The sequence below is a fragment of the Dama dama genome, chromosome 5 (assembly GCF_033118175.1).
Source record: "Dama dama isolate Ldn47 chromosome 5, ASM3311817v1, whole genome shotgun sequence".
Classification (NCBI taxonomy): Eukaryota; Metazoa; Chordata; class Mammalia; order Artiodactyla; family Cervidae; genus Dama; species Dama dama.
Genome location: NC_083685.1, coordinates 123,634,699 through 123,653,732, shown reverse-complemented (window position 1 = coordinate 123,653,732; position 19,034 = coordinate 123,634,699). Strand labels below are relative to the sequence as shown.

Genomic DNA, 19,034 nt, shown 5'->3' with positions numbered 1-19,034 from the left:
GGCTCTGGGTGGGGCTGGGCCCCACGTCTGCTTGGCGGGCTCCTGGCTCTGCCTCCCCCGGGAGCCACCCCCCTGGCTCCACGAGCCAAGTTTCCCTGAGGCTGCCTTATAAGGCGGGCACTGGCCGCTCACTCGTGGGTCTGGTTCTTTGCCGTCTCTGGATGCTCACTGGGGGCTGTGAGAGAGGCCGGGGTGACCGGACAGAGTGACGAGTGGAGTGTCCCCAGACTGGCGCCCTGCTGAGTACTTGGGCGTGTCCTGGCTCCAGTCCACGGGCCTACTGGTTCCGAGCCACTCCTTCACGTCACCCCTACCCCCCACTTCCCAGCCTCAATTTCTTGATCTGTCAAATGAGAGAGGAGTGGGCCCTGCTGGCCCGAGTAGCGGAGATGGGGGGTGGTCATGGTCTGAGCGCTCCAGGTGCAGCCGCACCTGCTCAGCCCCTAACGGCCAAGCCAGGTGTGGTGACAGGGGTCCCTTGTGATGTGGGCATGACCTTGGGGTGGGGCAGATGCAGCTAGAGTCTTGGTAGGGTCTCCCTCCGACTTAAAACCTCTGGAATATCCCTGGTCATGTGTAGAGCCTTGAGGAAGGTGGACATCAGACCTCACCACGCCTCTGGTGGTGGATATGGCTTTTTGGCAGACCAGGTGAGCCTGCCGCCTTCCAGGGGTACCTGGGTGCCTGTGCTGGGGACTCTTCGCTGCAGAGCAGGGAAGAACCTGTTTCCCCCCATGCAGAGAACCACGGGGGCTACAAGCACAGGGCCCAGGAGAAAGCAACCCGCCTCCCTTGCTGGCCTTCCCAGCTGTCTGCCAAGCCCAGCCCGGTGGTGAGGGGTAGGAGCAAGGGTGCATCCAGGGAATGCAGCCGAGCAGCTGCGGAATGCCTTAAATAGAGCTGGGCACAGCTGCGGGCGCGGGCTGGGCAGGGAGGCAGACACTGCAGGCGGGCCTGTGCAGTGTGCAGCTTGCAGGCTGTGGCCCTGACCACCCAGCCCGGCCTCGGGATGGAGCTGGGCGAGGCCTCCCGGGTGCCCGTCCTGGGAAGCCGAGCAGCTGCCAGGAGAGGGGCTGAGTCCGTAGCCGCGGCCTCTCAGGCCCAACAGCTGCTGGGAGCCAGTGTCTGCACAATGGGGCTGCTGTCCGGGGGACGCGCTCGCTCCAGACAGCCACGCTCTGTGGACAGAGAACGCATTCAGCGCCCCGCGGGTGGGGGCAGCTGGGACCCCTGCCCGGCGCCCCGCAGTGTGAGCGGCCCTGCCCCGACCCCAGGTTCTGACAGGCAGCCTGAAGGATGGTGTCACGTAGTTCCCAGTGGCCCGACGTGGTCAAGTGTGGACCCAGGGCTGCGGGTCCGAGAGCTGATGGGGAGTGGGGTAGGGGACCCTTCTCTGGTCTAGGTGTGACTTCCTTTCCATGTTTTATCCGATTTGGCTTTCCCTGCCCCGGGCCTTTCTGTGGGTGTCACAGGAGCCCCCCTGGGATTCCAGGGGCCCCCAGACTACTACTGGTTGTAGTTAATGAGTAGAGGCAGCTCGTGCCCAGGGCTGAGCATCCAGTTCTCTGAGCAGGGGGACCTCCCCTCCCTGTTCCCGGGCTGCCACTGGGCACACCCCACTCTGGAACCCCAGGGTTCTAGGGAGCCTGATTTGAGAACCCCTGGTCTGTCCAGTGCCGTTCAGAGAAACCCGTGCTGGCCCCAGCAAGGAGTTGGGAAGCAGAAGTGTCCTCGGACATCACCTATTCCATCTTCCTAAAACACAGAATGTTCGAGCAGGAAACCATCTTGGAGGCCTTGTCCACTTGTCTGTGAGAGAAATGGTCCTCGGGCCCCCTGTCCTGCCCTGGTCTGATGATGACCTGTGCTCCCTGAATCCTTTTCCTCGTTGCAATGGGCCTCATTCCTCCTGTGCAGTGTCGTTAGAACAAGAGTGCTAACATGTGAGGACGGCCAGTGCGGGCCCAGCCCCCGGGAGGTTTTGTTAAACAAGCTCATAAATGAAAACCAAATGCAGCTTTAATGAACAGGCACGGTTTGGCCTTGCCCGCTGCCCCTTTATCCCCGAGCTTGTGTATTCCTGGTCCCCTCTGTATTCCTGGTCCCCTCTGCCCTATCTGCCCTGTTGCCTTTTCCTCTTCCGATTCTTAAAAGCAGTGCATGACTGTCGGGAGAAGAGAAGAAGTCAGGGTCACATTAAGTGTGGAGATGCACCCTTTCCCCAGGAGAGCCCGTGTGGTCAGCGGGGCATGCTCTGTGTCCTTCTGGATTTGGCACCTGTGTATTTTTCCCATTTAATGATGCTGTGGGTTTGGTGCATTCCTCTTAATAGCTGTATCCTCGGCCCTTCACGCAGTCCTGCCCTTCTTGTCCGGCTTCATCTGCGATCAATGAGACTTTGTGAACATTCTCATGCTTATATGTGTGCACATGTGACTTTTGGATAGACCTCTAGGAGTAGAATTTCTGCACCAAAGAATGTGTGTATTGAAAATGTTGATCCTTGTTGCTGCATTGGCATCTAAAGTGGCTACATCAGTTTTTCATGGTGACAGTAGAGAGGTACTATATACCCCTTACTGTGGGTGGAGAGGCAGAAGGCTATCTGATGGGTGTTTTATTCATTCTCTGCATCTCTTATTAAGTGAGCGGCGGGGTAGCTTTTCCTCTCTTTATAGGTGAGGGGCCCACGGTTCCCTGTGAACTGCTTGTTCCTGTCCTTGGTTTATTTTTTCCCCAGTTGGGTGGTCAGTCCTTTTCTTGTTGACTTTTCTTTTAAGGCATTCCTGCCCACCTTTGTTGTAGCTGTTACCCGTGTTTTTCCCAGTTGTTGACTTCTAATTCTAGTGTGCTTTTCTAAACAGAGATTTTTGAACCCTTAGGTTGTGAGGTTTTTTCTTTTTCTTTTCTCTTGCAAGGGTTTATGTCCTTCTTAGAGGCCGCCTGCATTTCCAAATCATGGGGAAAAAATTCACTCAGGTTTTCTTCTGGTACTTTTATGGTTTCATTTTTGTGTACTGAAACCTTTAATCCATTGGAACTTATTTGGGTTTGAGCTGCGAGGTAGGTACACGGTTCTTACGCAGATGATACACGTGTGCGCTTGGGCTGCAGCGGGCAGGCATTTGTGCGCCTGCTATTTTTATCAGTTTTGGTGTCAGTGTCATGCTGGCTTAGCAAAAATAATTTGGATGCGTTTCTTTCCCCCTCCCTCTGTGTTCTGGAACATTTTAAGCAGCTACAAAATCATCTCGGTGTTAAAACTTTTAAAGAATTCACAGTGAAACCATCTGAGCCAGATACTTTTGTGGGAGACTTGTCCTTTTAAAAGTCTTTTTTTCCAAAGGTTCCTTTGAGTTTGGGGGGGGGTGGTTTCTTCTCCTGTTTTGTATCTTTTTTCTTTCTAGAAAGTCATTCTTTAAGCTGTGTAAAATCCCTCAGGGGCTTCCCTGGTGGCTCAGTGGTAAAGAATCCACCTGCCAGTGCAAGAGTCACAGGTTCGATCCCTGATCTGGGAAGATCGCACATGCTGAGGAGCAACTAAGCCTGGGAGCCACAACTACTGAGGCCCATGCACCCTAGAGCCCGTGCTCTGCAACCAGAGAAGCCTCTGCAGTGAGAAGCCCCTGCAGTGAGAAGCCTGTGCACCGCAACTAGAGAGTAGCCCCGCCTCGCTGCAACTCGAGAAAAGCTCAAGCAGTGACAAAGACAGTGCAGCCGTGAATAAATAAATAAACAAGAAATTAAAAAAAAAAAAATCCATTCAGGGGCAGTGACATGGAGGGGGGACTGGGGTCAGGCCCCCATAATTGCCACTATCAGTCTGTGCCCCTGAGCTGCTGCCCCAGGCCTGGCATTGTCTGCAGAGGAAAGCGTGCATAGGTGCCCAGGACATGGCCCATGGCCTGGGGACATTCCCCCTGAAACACACGGACAGTGCAGCGTGACCTGTGTTCTGAGAAGGACGAACGAGTCCAGAGGCTTGTGGCACCCTTGAGCAGGAAGCCCCCCAATCCCACCAGCAGAGACTCTTGAAGGCAGTGGGTAGGGGGGTGGGGGTTAGGGAACCTTGGTCTTGAAGAGGGCAGAGTGGTCCAGGCAGGTGAAGGGCCATTGGCATGCTGGAATCCCGAGTTTGATGTTGCCCGGAGAGTGGCTTTCAAGCTTATTTTGGACTTATAGTCCCCAGTAAGAAGTATGTTTTACACCACAGACCAGGACATATGTGTGTGTAGATGTGTGTGGGGGGTATGTATACAAATGAAACAGTACTTCCATGGAGTAATTTTTCAGGGGTGCACCTGCTGCACCCCAATACTTGCTGTGCTTCTTGGGTTGGATGGGGGAGCTTTACTTACTTTCTAAAAACAGCGCTATTGAGATCCAGTTCATATACCATTCGGTTCTTCCATTTAAAGTGTACAATCCGATGGTTTTTAGTTATTTACGGGATTGTGCAACCATTGCCACATCCAACTTTAGGCCGTCTTCATCACTGCAAAAAGAATCTCTGTACCTTCAAGCTGGCACCTCCTCTTCCCCACTTCGTTTTTCCCAGGCCTAATCAGTGACCGCCTTTCTGTCTGCAGATTTGAACATTTCTTAGAGATGGGATCGTATGATCTGTGGTCTCCCGTGACTGGCTTCCTTCCCTTCACGAAGTGTTGCAAAAATTGCTGCGTGCAACCACATCCCTTTTCCTAGCTGAGTAATATTCCATTTATGGACCGAGTACATTGTGTTTATCTGTTTGTCAGTTGAAGGATGTTTGAGTTGTTTCTACCTTTTGCCTATTATGAATGTGCTATTTTTAAACATTAAAAAATAAATGGCTGGTTATGACCCACCTAATAGTTTTCAGGACCCAAAGTTTGGGACATGCTGGCTTAGATGGTTGGCTGAAGGAGGGCCAGCTCCGAGATGGGGCCGGATGCTGTGTTTGTGGGGCCCATTCGTCAAAAGTGTTTCGCCAGGGCCTGGTTAGATTTCCTAGAGATTATCATGCCAGGAGTGTTTGTTTATTTGAGAAAGGCTGAGAGATGACATGTGCCAGGCACTGTTTGCAGCACTGAGGAATGTAAGGATGCTGTACATACAGATAAAAATCCTGTCCTCCTGGGTTGATGTGCTCAGGGGACGAAGCAGAGGATAAACAAAGCAAACAGTGACATAATGCACTTTAGCCGTGGTGAGGGCTTAAGAGGCCAGTGACGCAGGCGAGGGTGCTGTGGAATTACTCATGGCACCAGGAGGCTGTGACTATAACCAGGGTGGTCCTGGGTTGGTGGTCATGGGTGTGGAGACCTGGAGGTCGGTGGGGGGAAGCAAAAAGAGCAGGGTGGAGATTGGGGCAAGAGAGGCACTCACCTGGGGCCACAGAGTTTGTCGGGGAGGGGGCACCCAGAAAACTTACGAATCAAGGAAAATAGTATTTTCGTGGAATGTTTTTCAGAATCACAGTCATGCAAGAAAATCCTAGATGAATAGATGTCAATATTTTCTTGTTTATTTATGGTTGCGCTGGGTCTTTGTTGCTTCACGGGCGAGTGGGGGCTACTCTGTAGTTGCCGTATGCAAGCTTCTCATCTCGGGGGCTCCTCTTGTTGCAGAGCACAGGCTCAGTGCCCGTGGGCATTAGTAATTGTGGTACCGGGGCTCATTGGTGTGAGCCTAGGGTGTGCAGGCTTCAGTAGTTGTGGCCTCGGGCTGGTCGCCCCTCTGTGCCTCAGTTTCCCCACCTACGGAACAATCCCATGGAGCCGTAGGGAGGATGGATGTGGGCCTGGAGCATCATGACTACGCCCTGGGGGCTGCTGTTTTTATTTTTTTTTAATTATTATTATTTTTGAGCTGGGCACACAGGAAGTGCTTATTGATAAATGCTAGTTGTGGTTATTATTGCCTTCTGTGTCCCTGGTGCAGTCCTAGCAGCCCTGCTCCGGGTCAGGGGGTGATGGGGGGAAGGCCTTTGATGATTTGCAGAAGGTAAATAGAGGCTGCCTGAGCCTTGAGGAGCGGGGAGGAGGCGGGTGTGGGGCTGAGGACGTGGCTGCAGGACATAGAGGAGATGGGAGGGCCCAGGTGGGCTCTCAGAACTGGGCCCTGGGGTGGGGCAGTTATTCCTACAGACGGATCAGTTCCCCCCAAGTTCCCTGTGCTCTGGGACAGAGGCGGCAGGAATAGAGTCCAAGCCATGAAATCAGAAAGGGGCTGAACCTTGGTGTGGAGTCAGCTATGGAAACAGTGTATCCTAGTGTATGTAGAATGTCTCATGGAGCCCGAAGAAGGTGGGGATTTCTAACTGAAACTGTTAGGGGACTCCTGATGACTTTGGACCAGACAGGGGATGTCAAATGGAAATTAATTATACCGAAGCCATTAGTGTTATTCATAAATGGTTGCTATCTTAAAAGTAACATATACATACATGTGTATGATCTTGTTCGTTTGGGGGTTTTCTTAGATATACCCCCATGCTTTATTCCCTAACTCCAAGTATATGAATGTTCCTCAGCCCCAAATCTTGGGGTTCCAGGAACCAGCCTTCCTGGTGGGTTTGGGGTGATTTCCCCTCACCAGCAGAACGCCTCCTGCAGGGAGCTTCGGGTGTTGGCCAAGAAGGTCGAAGAAGTTAGTCTGCTGTGACCGTTGCGGTTTAGCCAGCTGGGTTTGTCCTGTGTCAAACGAGGTGGGCACTCAGGTGACCTCCCACCTGTGGGACCCGGTGGGTAGGGGCTGCTTTTTGGTCCTCTGTTTCCTGCTGGGGGAGGTGGCACCTGAGATCACCCATGTTGGAGTCTCCAACTCTCAGGTCGGGCGCCCCTGCGGCACCCTTTGTGGCCTCTTGTCCGCAGCGGGTGGCCTTGCCCCAGTGTGGCCACGGGCGGTGACGGAGCAGCCTGCCCCACTGGGAGTCCTGTGCAGGGCAGCCTCTCATGGGTCCCAGGCTACTGATGGCGGGAAGGCAGTCCTGGCAGGCTTTGGCTGCCTCCCTGGCCTCCTGCTCTGCTTGTTCTGCCCTCTGAGACCCTGAGGATGCAACAGGACCTCCTCTTTTCCTGTCTGTCCCAGTGAGGTTTCCAGATGCTCCCCCCAAAGCTCCCTCCTCCTGGGGTTTCCCTGAGCCAGCAGAACAGCAGGTTCTGTTCCAGATGACCTCTGCATGGCCAGGCACTGGCAGGAGCCCTGTCCTTCATCTGAGCCCTGTGGGTCCTGCCTTCCATGCGGGACCGTGGGACTGACTCCCGGGGCCGTGGGACCGGCCACAAGGGGCGTGTCTGGTCTGGGATGAGGCCCTTGTGACTCAGGAGGAGCTGGAAATTGTTAACTGTGGTGTCCACAGCTCAGAGGTGGGGAGGGCTGGCTGTCACGTCCCCGGAGCCGCCTGCCTATCTCTGAGCTCCCCACCCCCCCACCCCCAATCTCCTGGTCCCTGGGCTGCACAGTCCAGCCCGAGAAAGTCCGCTCTCCTCAGGGTCTCCTGGCCCACTTCCTCTCATCCGGCCCTGCCCAGACTTCACGCCTTGCCTTACTCTTGGCAGAGCAGAATCCAGAGACCCTGGGAGACCCCCGAGGTGGGCAAGGAGGCTGCTGTGTGAACAGTGGGGCCCTGGCCCCCTCCCCGGGCAGGTCACCCTTGCAAACGCAGCCTCGGGCACAACTCGGCCTGTGCTCTCTCTCCTCTGCGTGGGGATGAGGAGCCCAGCTGGGGCAGGGGTAACACCCATGGTCATCGCTGTCACTGGTGACCCGAGGGCATGCCCGAGTCATGCCGTAACCGCTGTGTGCTCCCTTGGAGTCTGCTTCTCTGCACAGTCTAGTAGCCCAGCCTAGAAGGGGGCTCTGTTTTCACCCCCAGGCTGAGCCTCGCTCCTTATTTCTGGCCTGAGGCCGGCTTTCCTGAGGTCTGTGGCTCCCTGCCCATTTATTTACCTGCTGAGTAATGCCTATCTAGTGCCTGATGGGCGAGGCACCCAGGGCTCGAGTTACAGAGGGTTGGGGCACCTCCCGAAACACGGCCCTGCAGCCGTGGCCTTCCACTGCCCGCCTGGGTTTCAGGCACCCCCACCTCCCACCTCCCACCAGGTAAGTTCAGACTGGCGCCCCAGGACGTGGGGGCCCTGGTTTTCCAGCGTGGGGCAGGGCTGGGAGTCCGCGATGGAGGAGGGTGAGTGGGTAGGCATGTCCCCACTTCTTTCTGTGGCTGCTGGGGGCGGGGGGAGGGGGTGCGCCTGGCCATTCCTGTGTCTCCAAGGAGGGTGACAGGCAGTGGGCAGGCTGCAGGGCCGCCGTGTGGAAGAGCTGGTGCAGGAATGGGGCAGACCTTGAACCCCCATCCCAGCTTTTAGGGAAGCAGGTGATTTATTTAATGGCTCTATCAATGGACTTTCTGTTCCGCCGAGAAAGCCTAGGTCAATGAATTGGAAGCGGCATTTCGTGATATTGAATTTAGCAGCAAGTTTACCCTGCCCACCTCCTTGCTTATCATGCATGCTTGTTTCGGGCAGGTATTTGTGCTCTGTGGCTGGCGTGGGTCCCCAGACCTCGGTGCTTGTCCCCATGACACCTGGGCAGCCCCACCTGTATCGGCCCCACCTGGGCCTTCAAGCCAGCGAGACTTCTGGCTCCAGGGGTGGGTGCTTCTGTTAGGACCCAGAAGGTCCAGTGTGCCGATGAGGCTTGGTGGGGCTGGGGGACTGTTCTGAGCCACCTTCCTGTTGTGTGGGTGGTGGGGCCCTGGGTGGGTCCTCCCTGTCGCCTGTTCCTTCCTCATTGCATGCTCGGCTCCTCCCTTGGCTTTCTCCTTCTCCCCTTGCGGCAGGCCAGCTGGCACAGGCACCTTCCAGACAGGGCTTGACACAAAGACTTTCCAGGTCCAGATCCCAGTGGTGACAGTTAGGGAAATCCTGACCTTAGCCAGGGGTGCAGACTGAGCAGTCGATAATAGCGACCGGCCTAACCACTCTGGCAAGATAAGGCTGGCATCTGGGTACCCCCGTCGCTCCCATTTTCCAGATTAGGAAACCAAGGCACAGGTAGCGCCGGCCACTTGCCTAAGGCCCTACAGTTGTTAGTAATCTGGATGTGAACCTTGGGAGAGGCTCTCTGCCAGCCCTGGTCACCCCGGGGCTGGGGATCAGGACTGACCCATGAAGCCAGGTCCCTGCCCCGGAGCTTGGGCTGGGATGTGGAGGAACCCCGACTGGGACCCTCCTCTGGCAGCCCCCTACCTGTCCTGGAGTTTGGAATAATTTGTTTGGGAAAGTGGGAACAGATTGGAAGTCCCGTTTCTCCCCGCTGATCACAGCTGCAGGGAGCTTGCTGTGGCTCGTGGCGTCGTCCCAGCCCAGCCCAGCCCAGCCCAGCCCAGCCCAGCCCAGCTCCGCCCAGCCCAGCCCAGCTCCGCCCAGCCCTGGCTTCCTCATCTTCCCTCCTCTTCCTCCTCCCTGTAAGACCAGCTTGAGTGCTGCTAAAGAGCCAATGGGAGATGTTTGGGCTGGGCTGGGGAAGGAGGAGGAGGGAAGCAGGAGTGGTGTGCCTCCTTGGTTGGAGAGGGGCTGACGTGAGACCCCCAGTTGTAGTCTCCTGGTGGGCCCTGGAAGAGGGGGAAGACTCTAGTCCCTGCCTGCCGGGTTTGCTCCTTGGCTCTGGGGATCCCCGGGGGTCCCAGAGCAGCTGTCTTTGTATACAGCAGTGCCTCTACAGGCCCTTCAGGGCCATTGATCTTTGTGGAGCTTGGAGTGGTTCCGCCTGCTTGGGCTGAACAAGGCACTGAGATGGGTGGAGGAGGGATGCGTGAAAGCAGGCGTCTCTCCCTGGGGGCTTCTAACTGCACTAGGGCCCAGGAAGGAAGTGGACGAGTCTTATTCCCAGGGGTTGGCTCGGGTCTTGATGGCCATTACCTTGGACAGCCCAGGGTAATGTCCCTTCTTGCTGGACACTGTGGGTGGGGCCCTTAGGACATCAGAGAGTCAAGTGGAGAAACAGTGGGAAAGACAGCATCTTCACTCTTGTCAACACTGCCTCGGGGCTGGGCAGGGCGGCCAGGACAGTAGCGGCCACAGCGTGGCTTTCTGGGAGGTCAGCCCATCAACACGGCCCAGGGGACCAGGAGGGGTGCTTCTGTCTCCACTTCCCCTCGTTTCTTGTCTGAGCCTCGGGAACAGGCCCCCAGATTTCTGCCTGGGAGCTCAGGGTGGGAGCAACCAGAGAGAAAGCAGGGGCCTAGGGGAACCACGGGACCCTGGAAAGCCATCTCCCCAACCCCTGCATACCCCTGCAGCCCTCCCTTCCCCACGATTGTTTGGGGCTGTCCCAGGAAGCGAGCCTCCTGGCTTCATGGACCTGGGGACCCTGATACCCATGGACCAAGACCCCGTGGCAGAGGACACTTTTATTACCTGTTGGGTCAGAGTTTCACTCTCCAGGTCTGTGTTTCCAAAGCAAGGTGGTTACCTCTGAATCTGAATGCAGCTTCCTGGGCCCAAACCCAGCCTTTAAGGACCAGGGTCTGTGCGGGAAGCATGGGGGTAGCAACTCTGCAAAGAAAGTTACTAACCCGGCTCCGACCCCTCCCCTATGCCTTCTAAGGCTTTCCCCTCCTCCCACTGGGACTGTGGTCAGGGCTGAGCTCCACGGCAGGCACCGGGGAGACCCGTAGGCTCCGAGGTCACATCTGCCTCATGGCCATGCCGTGGGTAGAAGATGAGAAACTTCAGTCCCCCTGAAAGTTTTGTGTACGGGTTGCTTGGGAACCCACCAGGTCAACCCTCATCCCACCGCCGAAGATGGTGGACTTGATGCAGTGTTTGTGACCATATGACCGTGTGTGTGTGTGTGTGTGTGTGTGTGTGCGCGCGTGTGTGTGTGCGTGCGCGAAGTCTGCCCAGGAGGCTTTAGTCACATGGCCCCAGGCCAGGTCTTAATGTGGGGGGGAGCCAGGGGTCCTGGTGACCCCCCACTGTGCCCTTCCACCACCAGATTAAGGCTCTGCCGTGAGGACCCCTCCCAGCACCACGTCCCCCACCGCGTAACTGCTACCCGGTCATGCTACAGGGACGCTTTTCCAGGGAGCCAGCTGTCACATTTGGCTTCTGTTTTTTGTTTTTGAATAGGAATGAAAGGAGAGAGTGACTAAGAAAGTGTGTGGGGGTGAGAGAGTCGGGGAAGGTCAGAGAGAGGGGAGGAAAGATCTGGAAAGTCCAGCCATGTGCTTGGGAGGCAGGTGCCAACTATGAGATCATCCGAAGGTGGCGTCCTGCCCCGGGCCCAGCTTGCAACCAGGAGCCAGCGTTCTGCAGGGGAATTGCCCGACGGGGCTGGAAGCGAGGCCTGGGAGCCTGCCCTTGGCTCGAGCTCTGCGGCTCTTGAGAGCTGCGCAGATTTGTTTCCATTTTAGGGACACTGTGGGGAGGCTGTCATTCCCTTCCTAGCCTTTATTAATATTTCATTAATCACAGTGACCGCTCACTGCGTACTTACACGCTCCAGTGCTGGCCTGGAGGCAGCTTTATATGCTTCAAGGGATGTATCTGCCCAGCAGCCTTAGAAACACAGTTATGATTTGTAAGGAAGGTACCAAGGCCCAGAGAGGCTAAATAACTTGCCCCCGGCCACACAGCTGGAAGCGGCTGATCCAGCTTTGGATTTGAACGCGGCAGGGACTGTTTGACTTCAGAGCCGGGGCTGGTTTGAAACTAGGTGTGTGGTTTCTGTGCCACTCTGGTAGCCTCTGGTCAGCCACTTCGACTGAGGCCCCTTCTGTGTGCAGGCAATTCCAGGACGGTGTCCCCACGGCTGAAACGGGACCAGGAGAGGTGGTGACTATGGGCAGAGTCACTCTCCGGGTGGGTGGTCACCCCAGGGACACAGCTGCATTCCGTCTCCTGGATCTATGGAACCCGCAGGTGTGGGTCAAGGGCTCCCCGGCCGGAGGAGAGGGCCCCACAGCAACAGACCCTGGGAGCCTGGCCTGTAAAACCCAGAGGCTTCCGGAGGCCTGTGGCCCGGCTTCCTGTGCAGCTGGGTCCTCCTGCACACTCAGTCCTCAGGCGGCACGACCTCCCACAGCCGGGTCCATCTTCCCAGGCCCGGCTCACGTGGTGCGGGGTCAGCGCTGCTCTGGGAGGGGGAGGGCAGGGCGCCAGGAACAGCCCGGGCGGGGGCGGGGTTGGGGTCACACTTCCCGGGAATGGAGGGAGAAGTCACTCCAGGCAGAGCGTCCACTCTGCACACTGGACGTCCATAGGCCAGCAAGCCACCTCCCTCCCCAGCTCTGCACATGGTCTGCCAATTACCTGGCCATCCCCCCGTCCTCCCGGCCAGCACACACGCATCGTGCTGAGGGTCTGTGTGTGGGGCACAGCCCTCTGTCTAGCTTGGAGCTGGTAATTGTAGGATTCGCCCATCTCTGCCGGGCTCAGGTCTGTGTGTCCTGAGGTATGAGGTGTGATGGGAGGAGAGGTGTTCCCTCTGGGAAGTTAAGGTCTGTGATCGCCCATGTGGGCGTGGCAGAGAGCCACGTATCCGGATGAGCCAGGGTTCTGCTGGGAGTGGGGAGGGAGGGGAGGCCCCCAGTTACCTCCTCAGCCCCACCAGCCCTCCCTGAGCTGCCCTGGGTGCCTCCCATCCCTCCCAGCCCAGCCGTTTTCTCCTGAGTCCGCCCCCGAGGCCTCCTGATTGGGGAAACAGCACCCTATCCGCCCACTACATTGCCTGGGCCTCAGAAATTTGGGACTCATCTGCCAGGCACAGCCCCCTCCAAAACAGACCCGAATTTGCGTGCTCCTTGTCCGCCCCTGCTCCAGCCCCAGGCCTTGCCTGGACAGATGGTTCCCCCGCCCCCGAACTTTCCCCTGCAGTTTGCTCCCCACAGTGGCCCACAAAGGCCCTCCCAGCTTCCCCAGAAGCACCCACACCTGTGATGTTTGTGAAGGGCACCTCCTAGAGGTGTGCAGTGAGTGGCTGGACACAGTGGGTCTGGCAGTCCCCGCGATTTTCTGAATGGAGAATTGGTTCAAACCGCTCCTCAGCTTAAACCTCCCAGTGGGTGCCTGCTCCTTGCTTGTGGGTATGCAGCCCTCTGGCCTGGCTGCTCCTGGGGACACAGAGGTTTTTCCCCCGTGAGCCTGCTCCTTCCTGGGATGTCATTCCCCAGATCTTTTCCTGGGTCCCTGCTTAAATGCTTGTATGCCTGCTTATGTGCGATCCCTAGACTCTTAGCACTGATTTGTTCACATGGAGTGGGAGCTCCACGAGGTCAGGGGAAGCTGGCTGTGTCCCCAGGCCCTGGCATGTTGGCGGTGCCCAGGTCATGCCTGTTGAGCATTTAGCGTGAGAGGACTCTAAGGTTGGGTTCTGTCCAGCTGGAACAATCAGGGAAGGCTTCCTGGAAGCAGTGGCATCTGGTGAGCCTTGGAAAGTGACAAGGTTTTCTGGTGCCAAATTAAGACAGGGGGTAGAGGGCCATTGTCATGACTCGGTGGACAGCCTTGAGCAGCGATGGCCGCTGGTACATGGCTTGCTGGTGGCTGACACAAGTAGGAGACAGAGAGAGAAGTACTGTGAGCCAGTGTCCCCAGAGAGGCTGAGCTCCTGGCTGAGCAAAGGCTGGAGGTGGGAAGGACTGCAGCCCAGTGTGGGGCGGGCCTGGAGCCTGATCAGATGAGGGGCAGCCCTCAAACCAACCAGCTGAGGCTCCTCAAGGGTGATGAGTGGCGGTGTTTCAGAGGAACTAACCCAGCGTGGGTGGAGGGTAGAACCGAAGGACAGGGACAGGAGTGGTCCCAAAGCCGGTCTCGCCCAAGGCTCTGGGAGGCTGAGTGAGGGTCAAACCCCAGGAACCGAAAGGGCAGGGTGCGTTCCGGAAGCCCCTGGAGGGAAGAGGAGGATTGGGCTTCCTACTCCCCCAGCCGGCCCAGCTCTGGGTCTCAGCCCAGCTGGGTGGATGCATTTCAAGTGCAGGGCTGGCTGCCGTCCCTGGCTGTGGCTGCCTGCGGCACTGTGCTAAGGATTCTGAGACCAGGAGGAAAACTTGCTGTTTGGCACTGTCCACCTTGGGTGAAGGGGGGACTGTGGGTGCCCGGAGGGAGTCCCATTTGTAGGATATGAGGAGACCAGGTGGGTGGCGGTAGGGAGAGGGGCCCCTGGACAGTAGCCAGGGCCTTGCCACCCTGGGCCCTGTCCCGGTTGCTGTTTGCCGCCACTCTGCTTGACGTGTCGGAGGGTCCCTGTCAGCTCCGCTTTGCTTCATCGGCCTCTCTCCCCGGGCTCAGCTGCCTTTTTGGTTTGACCCATCTGATCACTGCCATCCCTACCCCGCGGCTGCCACGTGTCCAGACTTTCCAGGGTGCGGCCGTGGGGCTCAGCGCTCTCCCTGTTTCCCGTAGCTCTCACAGCCACTTAGGAAGCCCAGAGAGGCTGAGTCACAGGCCCGCAGTCACACAGCCGGCACCGGGATTCAAGCGGGACCGCTGACCTCAGGACCTTTTCGGGGCCCCAGGGGGACCCTGGTGAGGAAGCGAGGTGTGAGGACTGGCCCCCCTGCTGAGCGCAGGCAAGGTGGCCCAGCAGGTTCCGCAGATGCCCTGACTGCAGCAGGCTGGCCCACCGACAAACAAGAGCGTGGGCTCTGAGTTCTGTGCACCCACTTGCAAACTGGGTGACTCCGAGTGCCTTCCAGAAGCTTTCAGCTTTCTTATCTAGGAAAAGAGGAACTAAGGGTCTCTATCCCCCAGCGTGGGGCTCGAGGGGAACACACTGGGTTAGGAGAAAGCTGGGCTCCCCCAGCAACCTTTTGAAGTAGTCTGGTGTGGCTGCGTCCTCATTTTCAAGAGGCAGCCCAGAGATCTCGGTTAGGGCACTGACCCCGGTCATAGGGCAAGAGCCTGGGCTGCAGATGGCAGTGCTGGAAGGGAAAATGCTGGAAGCCTGGGGGTGAGGGCGCGGTGTCAGTGGAGGAGGGAGTGCTTCCCAGCTGGGGAGTGTTCGGCAGTTCACGAATATTTAAGAAGCATCGAATATTTAAGAAGCACTGACTTTAGCCTGCGGCCCCTGGTAGTCTCAAGGAAAGCAGAGGGAGGGAGGCTGGAGCCGGGCCCAAGTTCAGATTCTGGTTCCACCACTTACTCTTCCAGACTGGCTGTTTAACTACTCCAAATTCATCTCATTGTAGATGGGGAACAAACGTGAGGATTTAATGGGATAATGTAAGGGATGGACATGGCGCAGGCCTGGGCATTCAGTCAGTGTATAATAAATGCTGAGGCTGCTACTACTGACAGCATCAGCCATGTATCATGGGGGCATCAGGCAGGCTTCCGCTCCCAGCACCTGCTTCCCAAGGCTGAGCGTGTGGGTTGGTGGCTGTTAGCTGTGTCCACCCGGGGCCCGGCCAGGCCAGTGGGCCCATGTGTGGGGAAGAAGCCTCGCTGTCTTTGCCGCTGCTGCCGGCACCCACAGACCTCCTGCCCAGGCTGCCCGCTGGCTCCCGCAGCCGCCTGGCAGAGTGCTGGGCTGGCATCAGTGCAGACTGTGCGATGGGAAGTTACCGGAAGCCTGGGCTGCAGTTGCCCCATTGCTGGAGGGGCTGCAGGAGGACTGAGTGGTGGGGGTGGTCAGAGAACCAGAGGAGACCTCAGAGAAGGCCATGGCTTCTTGGTGTGGACGGGCAGCTCTAGACATCGGGCGCCCAGGTGATTTCTGTCCTCTTGAAGGGGCCTGGAAGGCTAGAAGCTGCATTCCAATTTTCTGTGATCGGAAAGGGGTGGCCCTTCTAGGGAGATGTCTGGGGACAGTCTCCTTCCTGGAGGAGGAAGGGTTGGAGGAATAAAAGGCTGGGGATGGAGCTGGCGAGGGAGGCATCGTCAAGGTTTGCTTTCAAGCTGACATTCTAATCAGTAAGGCCAAAAGTAAGGCAGAGACCCTGAGAGCTGATGGAGACTCAAGTCCAGAGAGGGGGAGGGGGTGCAATTACCACAGAGCAGGCAAGGGCAGACTGGGGGGCAGGCTTCTAATACCCACTCTATGCTGCCGTTTCAGCATTCACGTCTGCAGTTGTGGGTGCTCTCGGTGTGTGGGTGGCTGGTGGTGCCAGGACCGCTCACCTGTGAGCCGGGTTCATCTGTGACGTGAATACCGTTCGTCCTCTCATTCTGCGGGAGACAGTGAGGCTGAGACATCACGCCGCCTGCCCAAGGCTCTCTCTGCACCTGACCGCCCTGTGTAGGGTGAATAGAGGGTCTGCTTGTGCGAATAGAAGGTCTGAAGGAGGGCCGAGCAGTCTGCCCTCTTTCCCACGGAGGCTCGCGGCTTGTACATGCCTCTCATGGGGCTGGCCCATCAGGGGTGGTCCCAGACCAGCCTGGAGCTGTGAGGGTCACTAGGGGACCGTGGACGAGAGTGCTCTTTGCCTGCTTTCTCTCCTGCTGCAGAACTGTGACCACCACCCCCTGCCCACCTCTCTCAGTTGTCAAAACCCTTTCCCAGGAGCAGGCTTGAATGTGGGCGCTTCCAGGTTCTGTCGGTGCCCCACATCCTCTTCCTTGTGGCAACAGCGGACCCCGGGAGCCTGTTCTTGGGGGATTGACCGTGGGGTGCACAGCTTTTGGCACTGCCCCTTTCTGTGGCCAGAGAAAGAGGGACGTGACTTTTTTTGGAGACAAGAGCTGGCCTAGGAAGGAGGCTGCCCTCCCAGTGCCGCGGGCCCCCATGGTGCCCACTGACCCCTCAGCTGTGGCCTCATGGCGCACTCCACCCCCGGCTTCCTCTCTGAGCCTCGGCTGGTCAGTAGGGGGCAGTGGAGGCCTCAAGTCCCCCACCTGGGCACAGCGGAGTTTTTACAGATCTGGTCCGGGGAAGTCTCTCCCGTCACACCCTGCTAGCATTTTCCCTGGGATCGTCACGCCGGGTGGAGCGGGGGGCCTTCCAGGATGTGGACGAAGCAGAGCTCTGTTGACACAAACTCCGGTTGAACCCACGTCCTCCCTGCAGCCCAGCGGGAAGTGGCTTCGTGGCAGAGCCGGTGGAGCCAGGACCCAGCTCCGCACATGGAAGAGAAGGGTCCTGGCCCCCAGAGGCGCCCGGGGAAGACGCCCCCGCCCAGTGCCTGGCTGACAGCTCCTTGGAATGCTTCATCCACCTGGCCAGGTGAGGCAGTGGGCAGGTGTTAGGAGAGCTGACAGGTTAAAACCTGAAGCATCTATCTTCCTGACTGAAAAAAAATCTTACTGCAATTTTAAAAATGATGCCTACTTATGACAAAAATAATTTACTTAGAAAGCTATAAAGGAGATGATCAATGGTAATTGTGTTCTGTAGAAATCAGCGCTGTTCACATTTTGGTGTTTTCTCCCAGTCTTTTCTCTATACATGTACTTAACACAAAGAATTAAAAAACCAAAAATGGGATCTGACACCTCCCTGCCACTGACAAGGGTGCCCCCCAACCCCAGGAGATTTTCCCTACTCGTGACCCGAGCCTTGCCTCGGAAAGTGATCGGGATAATTTTCTCTAGGAGGGAACGGGCAGTTAGAGAACCATCTCATGGCTGGTGGAACTTGGAAAGTGGCTGGAGAGCTTCAGCAGAGGGTAGATCCCGGCCAGGGGTGGTGGGCAGGGAGGGCACCCTTGGATGCTTTCTTGTATTATTCCGTGGGGTTACCTCTGAGATGGTGTGAGTGAGAGCACGGCCACAGTGCCTGGCCCCCGACCCTGGGCCACGGTCCTTCCTGGCAGCATGACCTTGGCTGGGGTACTTGTTCCCCTCTGTAGAGTGGGGTCATAGAGAGGCCCACGCGAGAAACAAGCTTTCTCATCCACAGTAAGGGACCAGGGCCAGCCTGGCGCCACCACTGCCATCATGGGACGTGGTTCTTTCACTGTGTTCTCTCTCCTGTCCGCTGTGGCCAGGCTCTCGCTCACTTGTTCATTCATTCGTTCACCTATTGAGACCTCCTGTGTGCCAGGACTGGAGCTGAGAAGGACGCCCTGCTCCCGGACCCCCAGGGTTTCTGAGAGGAGTGTGAGGACCTTGGAGACTGGGCCACCAGGCTGCCCCATCACCCCCTCCTCACGGGGGCCACTGGAAGGCTAGCAGGGAGGCAGCCAGCTCTATCGCTTCTTGCCGTGTGACCTGGGGCAACTTGCCTAACTCCTCTGTGCGACTTCCCAAATCTGCCCAAGGAGGGGCGCCAGAGGGAGGCCCGGACAGGGCTGTTGTGCTTTGCTTGCGGTGGCCGTTCTGAGAGTATCCTTGGATCCCAGGACACCGAGGACTGTGAGTGGCATGCTGTTTCTGACAGCCATCAAGAGGGGGACTCAGCAGCTGCAGGAACAGTTACTGACTTGGGAGGCACGGCCCAGAGCAGTCAACTGTTCTCAGGAGGGAGGCCGGCTCCCTTGAAGTCCCATGTCCCAGGACCTCTGTCCTCAGCTGAGCGGGGAGCAGTAGGGGCCGGAGGGGGTGTGTCTGGACGGCCCTCTGCAGGGGTCTGGTCAGCTCCTGCTCTGGCTCTCCGGGGCCTTCCCTCCCTGCCTGCTCTGGCCCGCTGTGCTCTCGGATGCTCTGACAGGAGGCTTTGGCTTCGAGTAATAGAAAACCCGGGGCTTCCCCGGTGGCACTGCGGTAAAGAATCTGCCTGCAGTGCGGGAGCCGCTGGAGATGCAGATTCGATATCCCTGGGTTGGGACGATTCCCCGGGGGAGGGCATGGCAACCCACTCCAGTATTCATGCCTGGAGAATCCTCATGGACAGAGGAGCCTGGCGGGCTACATCCATAGGGTTGTGAAGAGTCGGATATGGCGAAAACGACTTAGCACGCAGGCGAGCAGTAGAAACCTCGGCTCAGAATGGCCTGAGCTCCACGGAGGATTTGCTGCTGCATACAGTGAGAGGTCTGGAGCCTGCGCAGCTCACGGGTGCCATGGAAGACCCTGGGTTCCGCCATCCTCGGTGTGGCTGTGTTTCCAGCTGTCCCCAGGGTCACAGATGCTGTAGCATCCGCTGACACAGCAGCATTCGGATTGGGGCGGGGG

At 57.5% G+C, this 19,034-nt stretch overlaps 1 protein-coding gene across 4 annotated transcripts in view; it reads left to right on the top strand.

The window, feature by feature from the left end:
* SEPTIN9 (septin 9) overlaps nucleotides 1-19,034 on the top strand; it is a 177,925-nt gene that overhangs the window by 103,712 nt on the left and 55,179 nt on the right. The gene's annotated exons all lie outside the window — the stretch shown is intronic.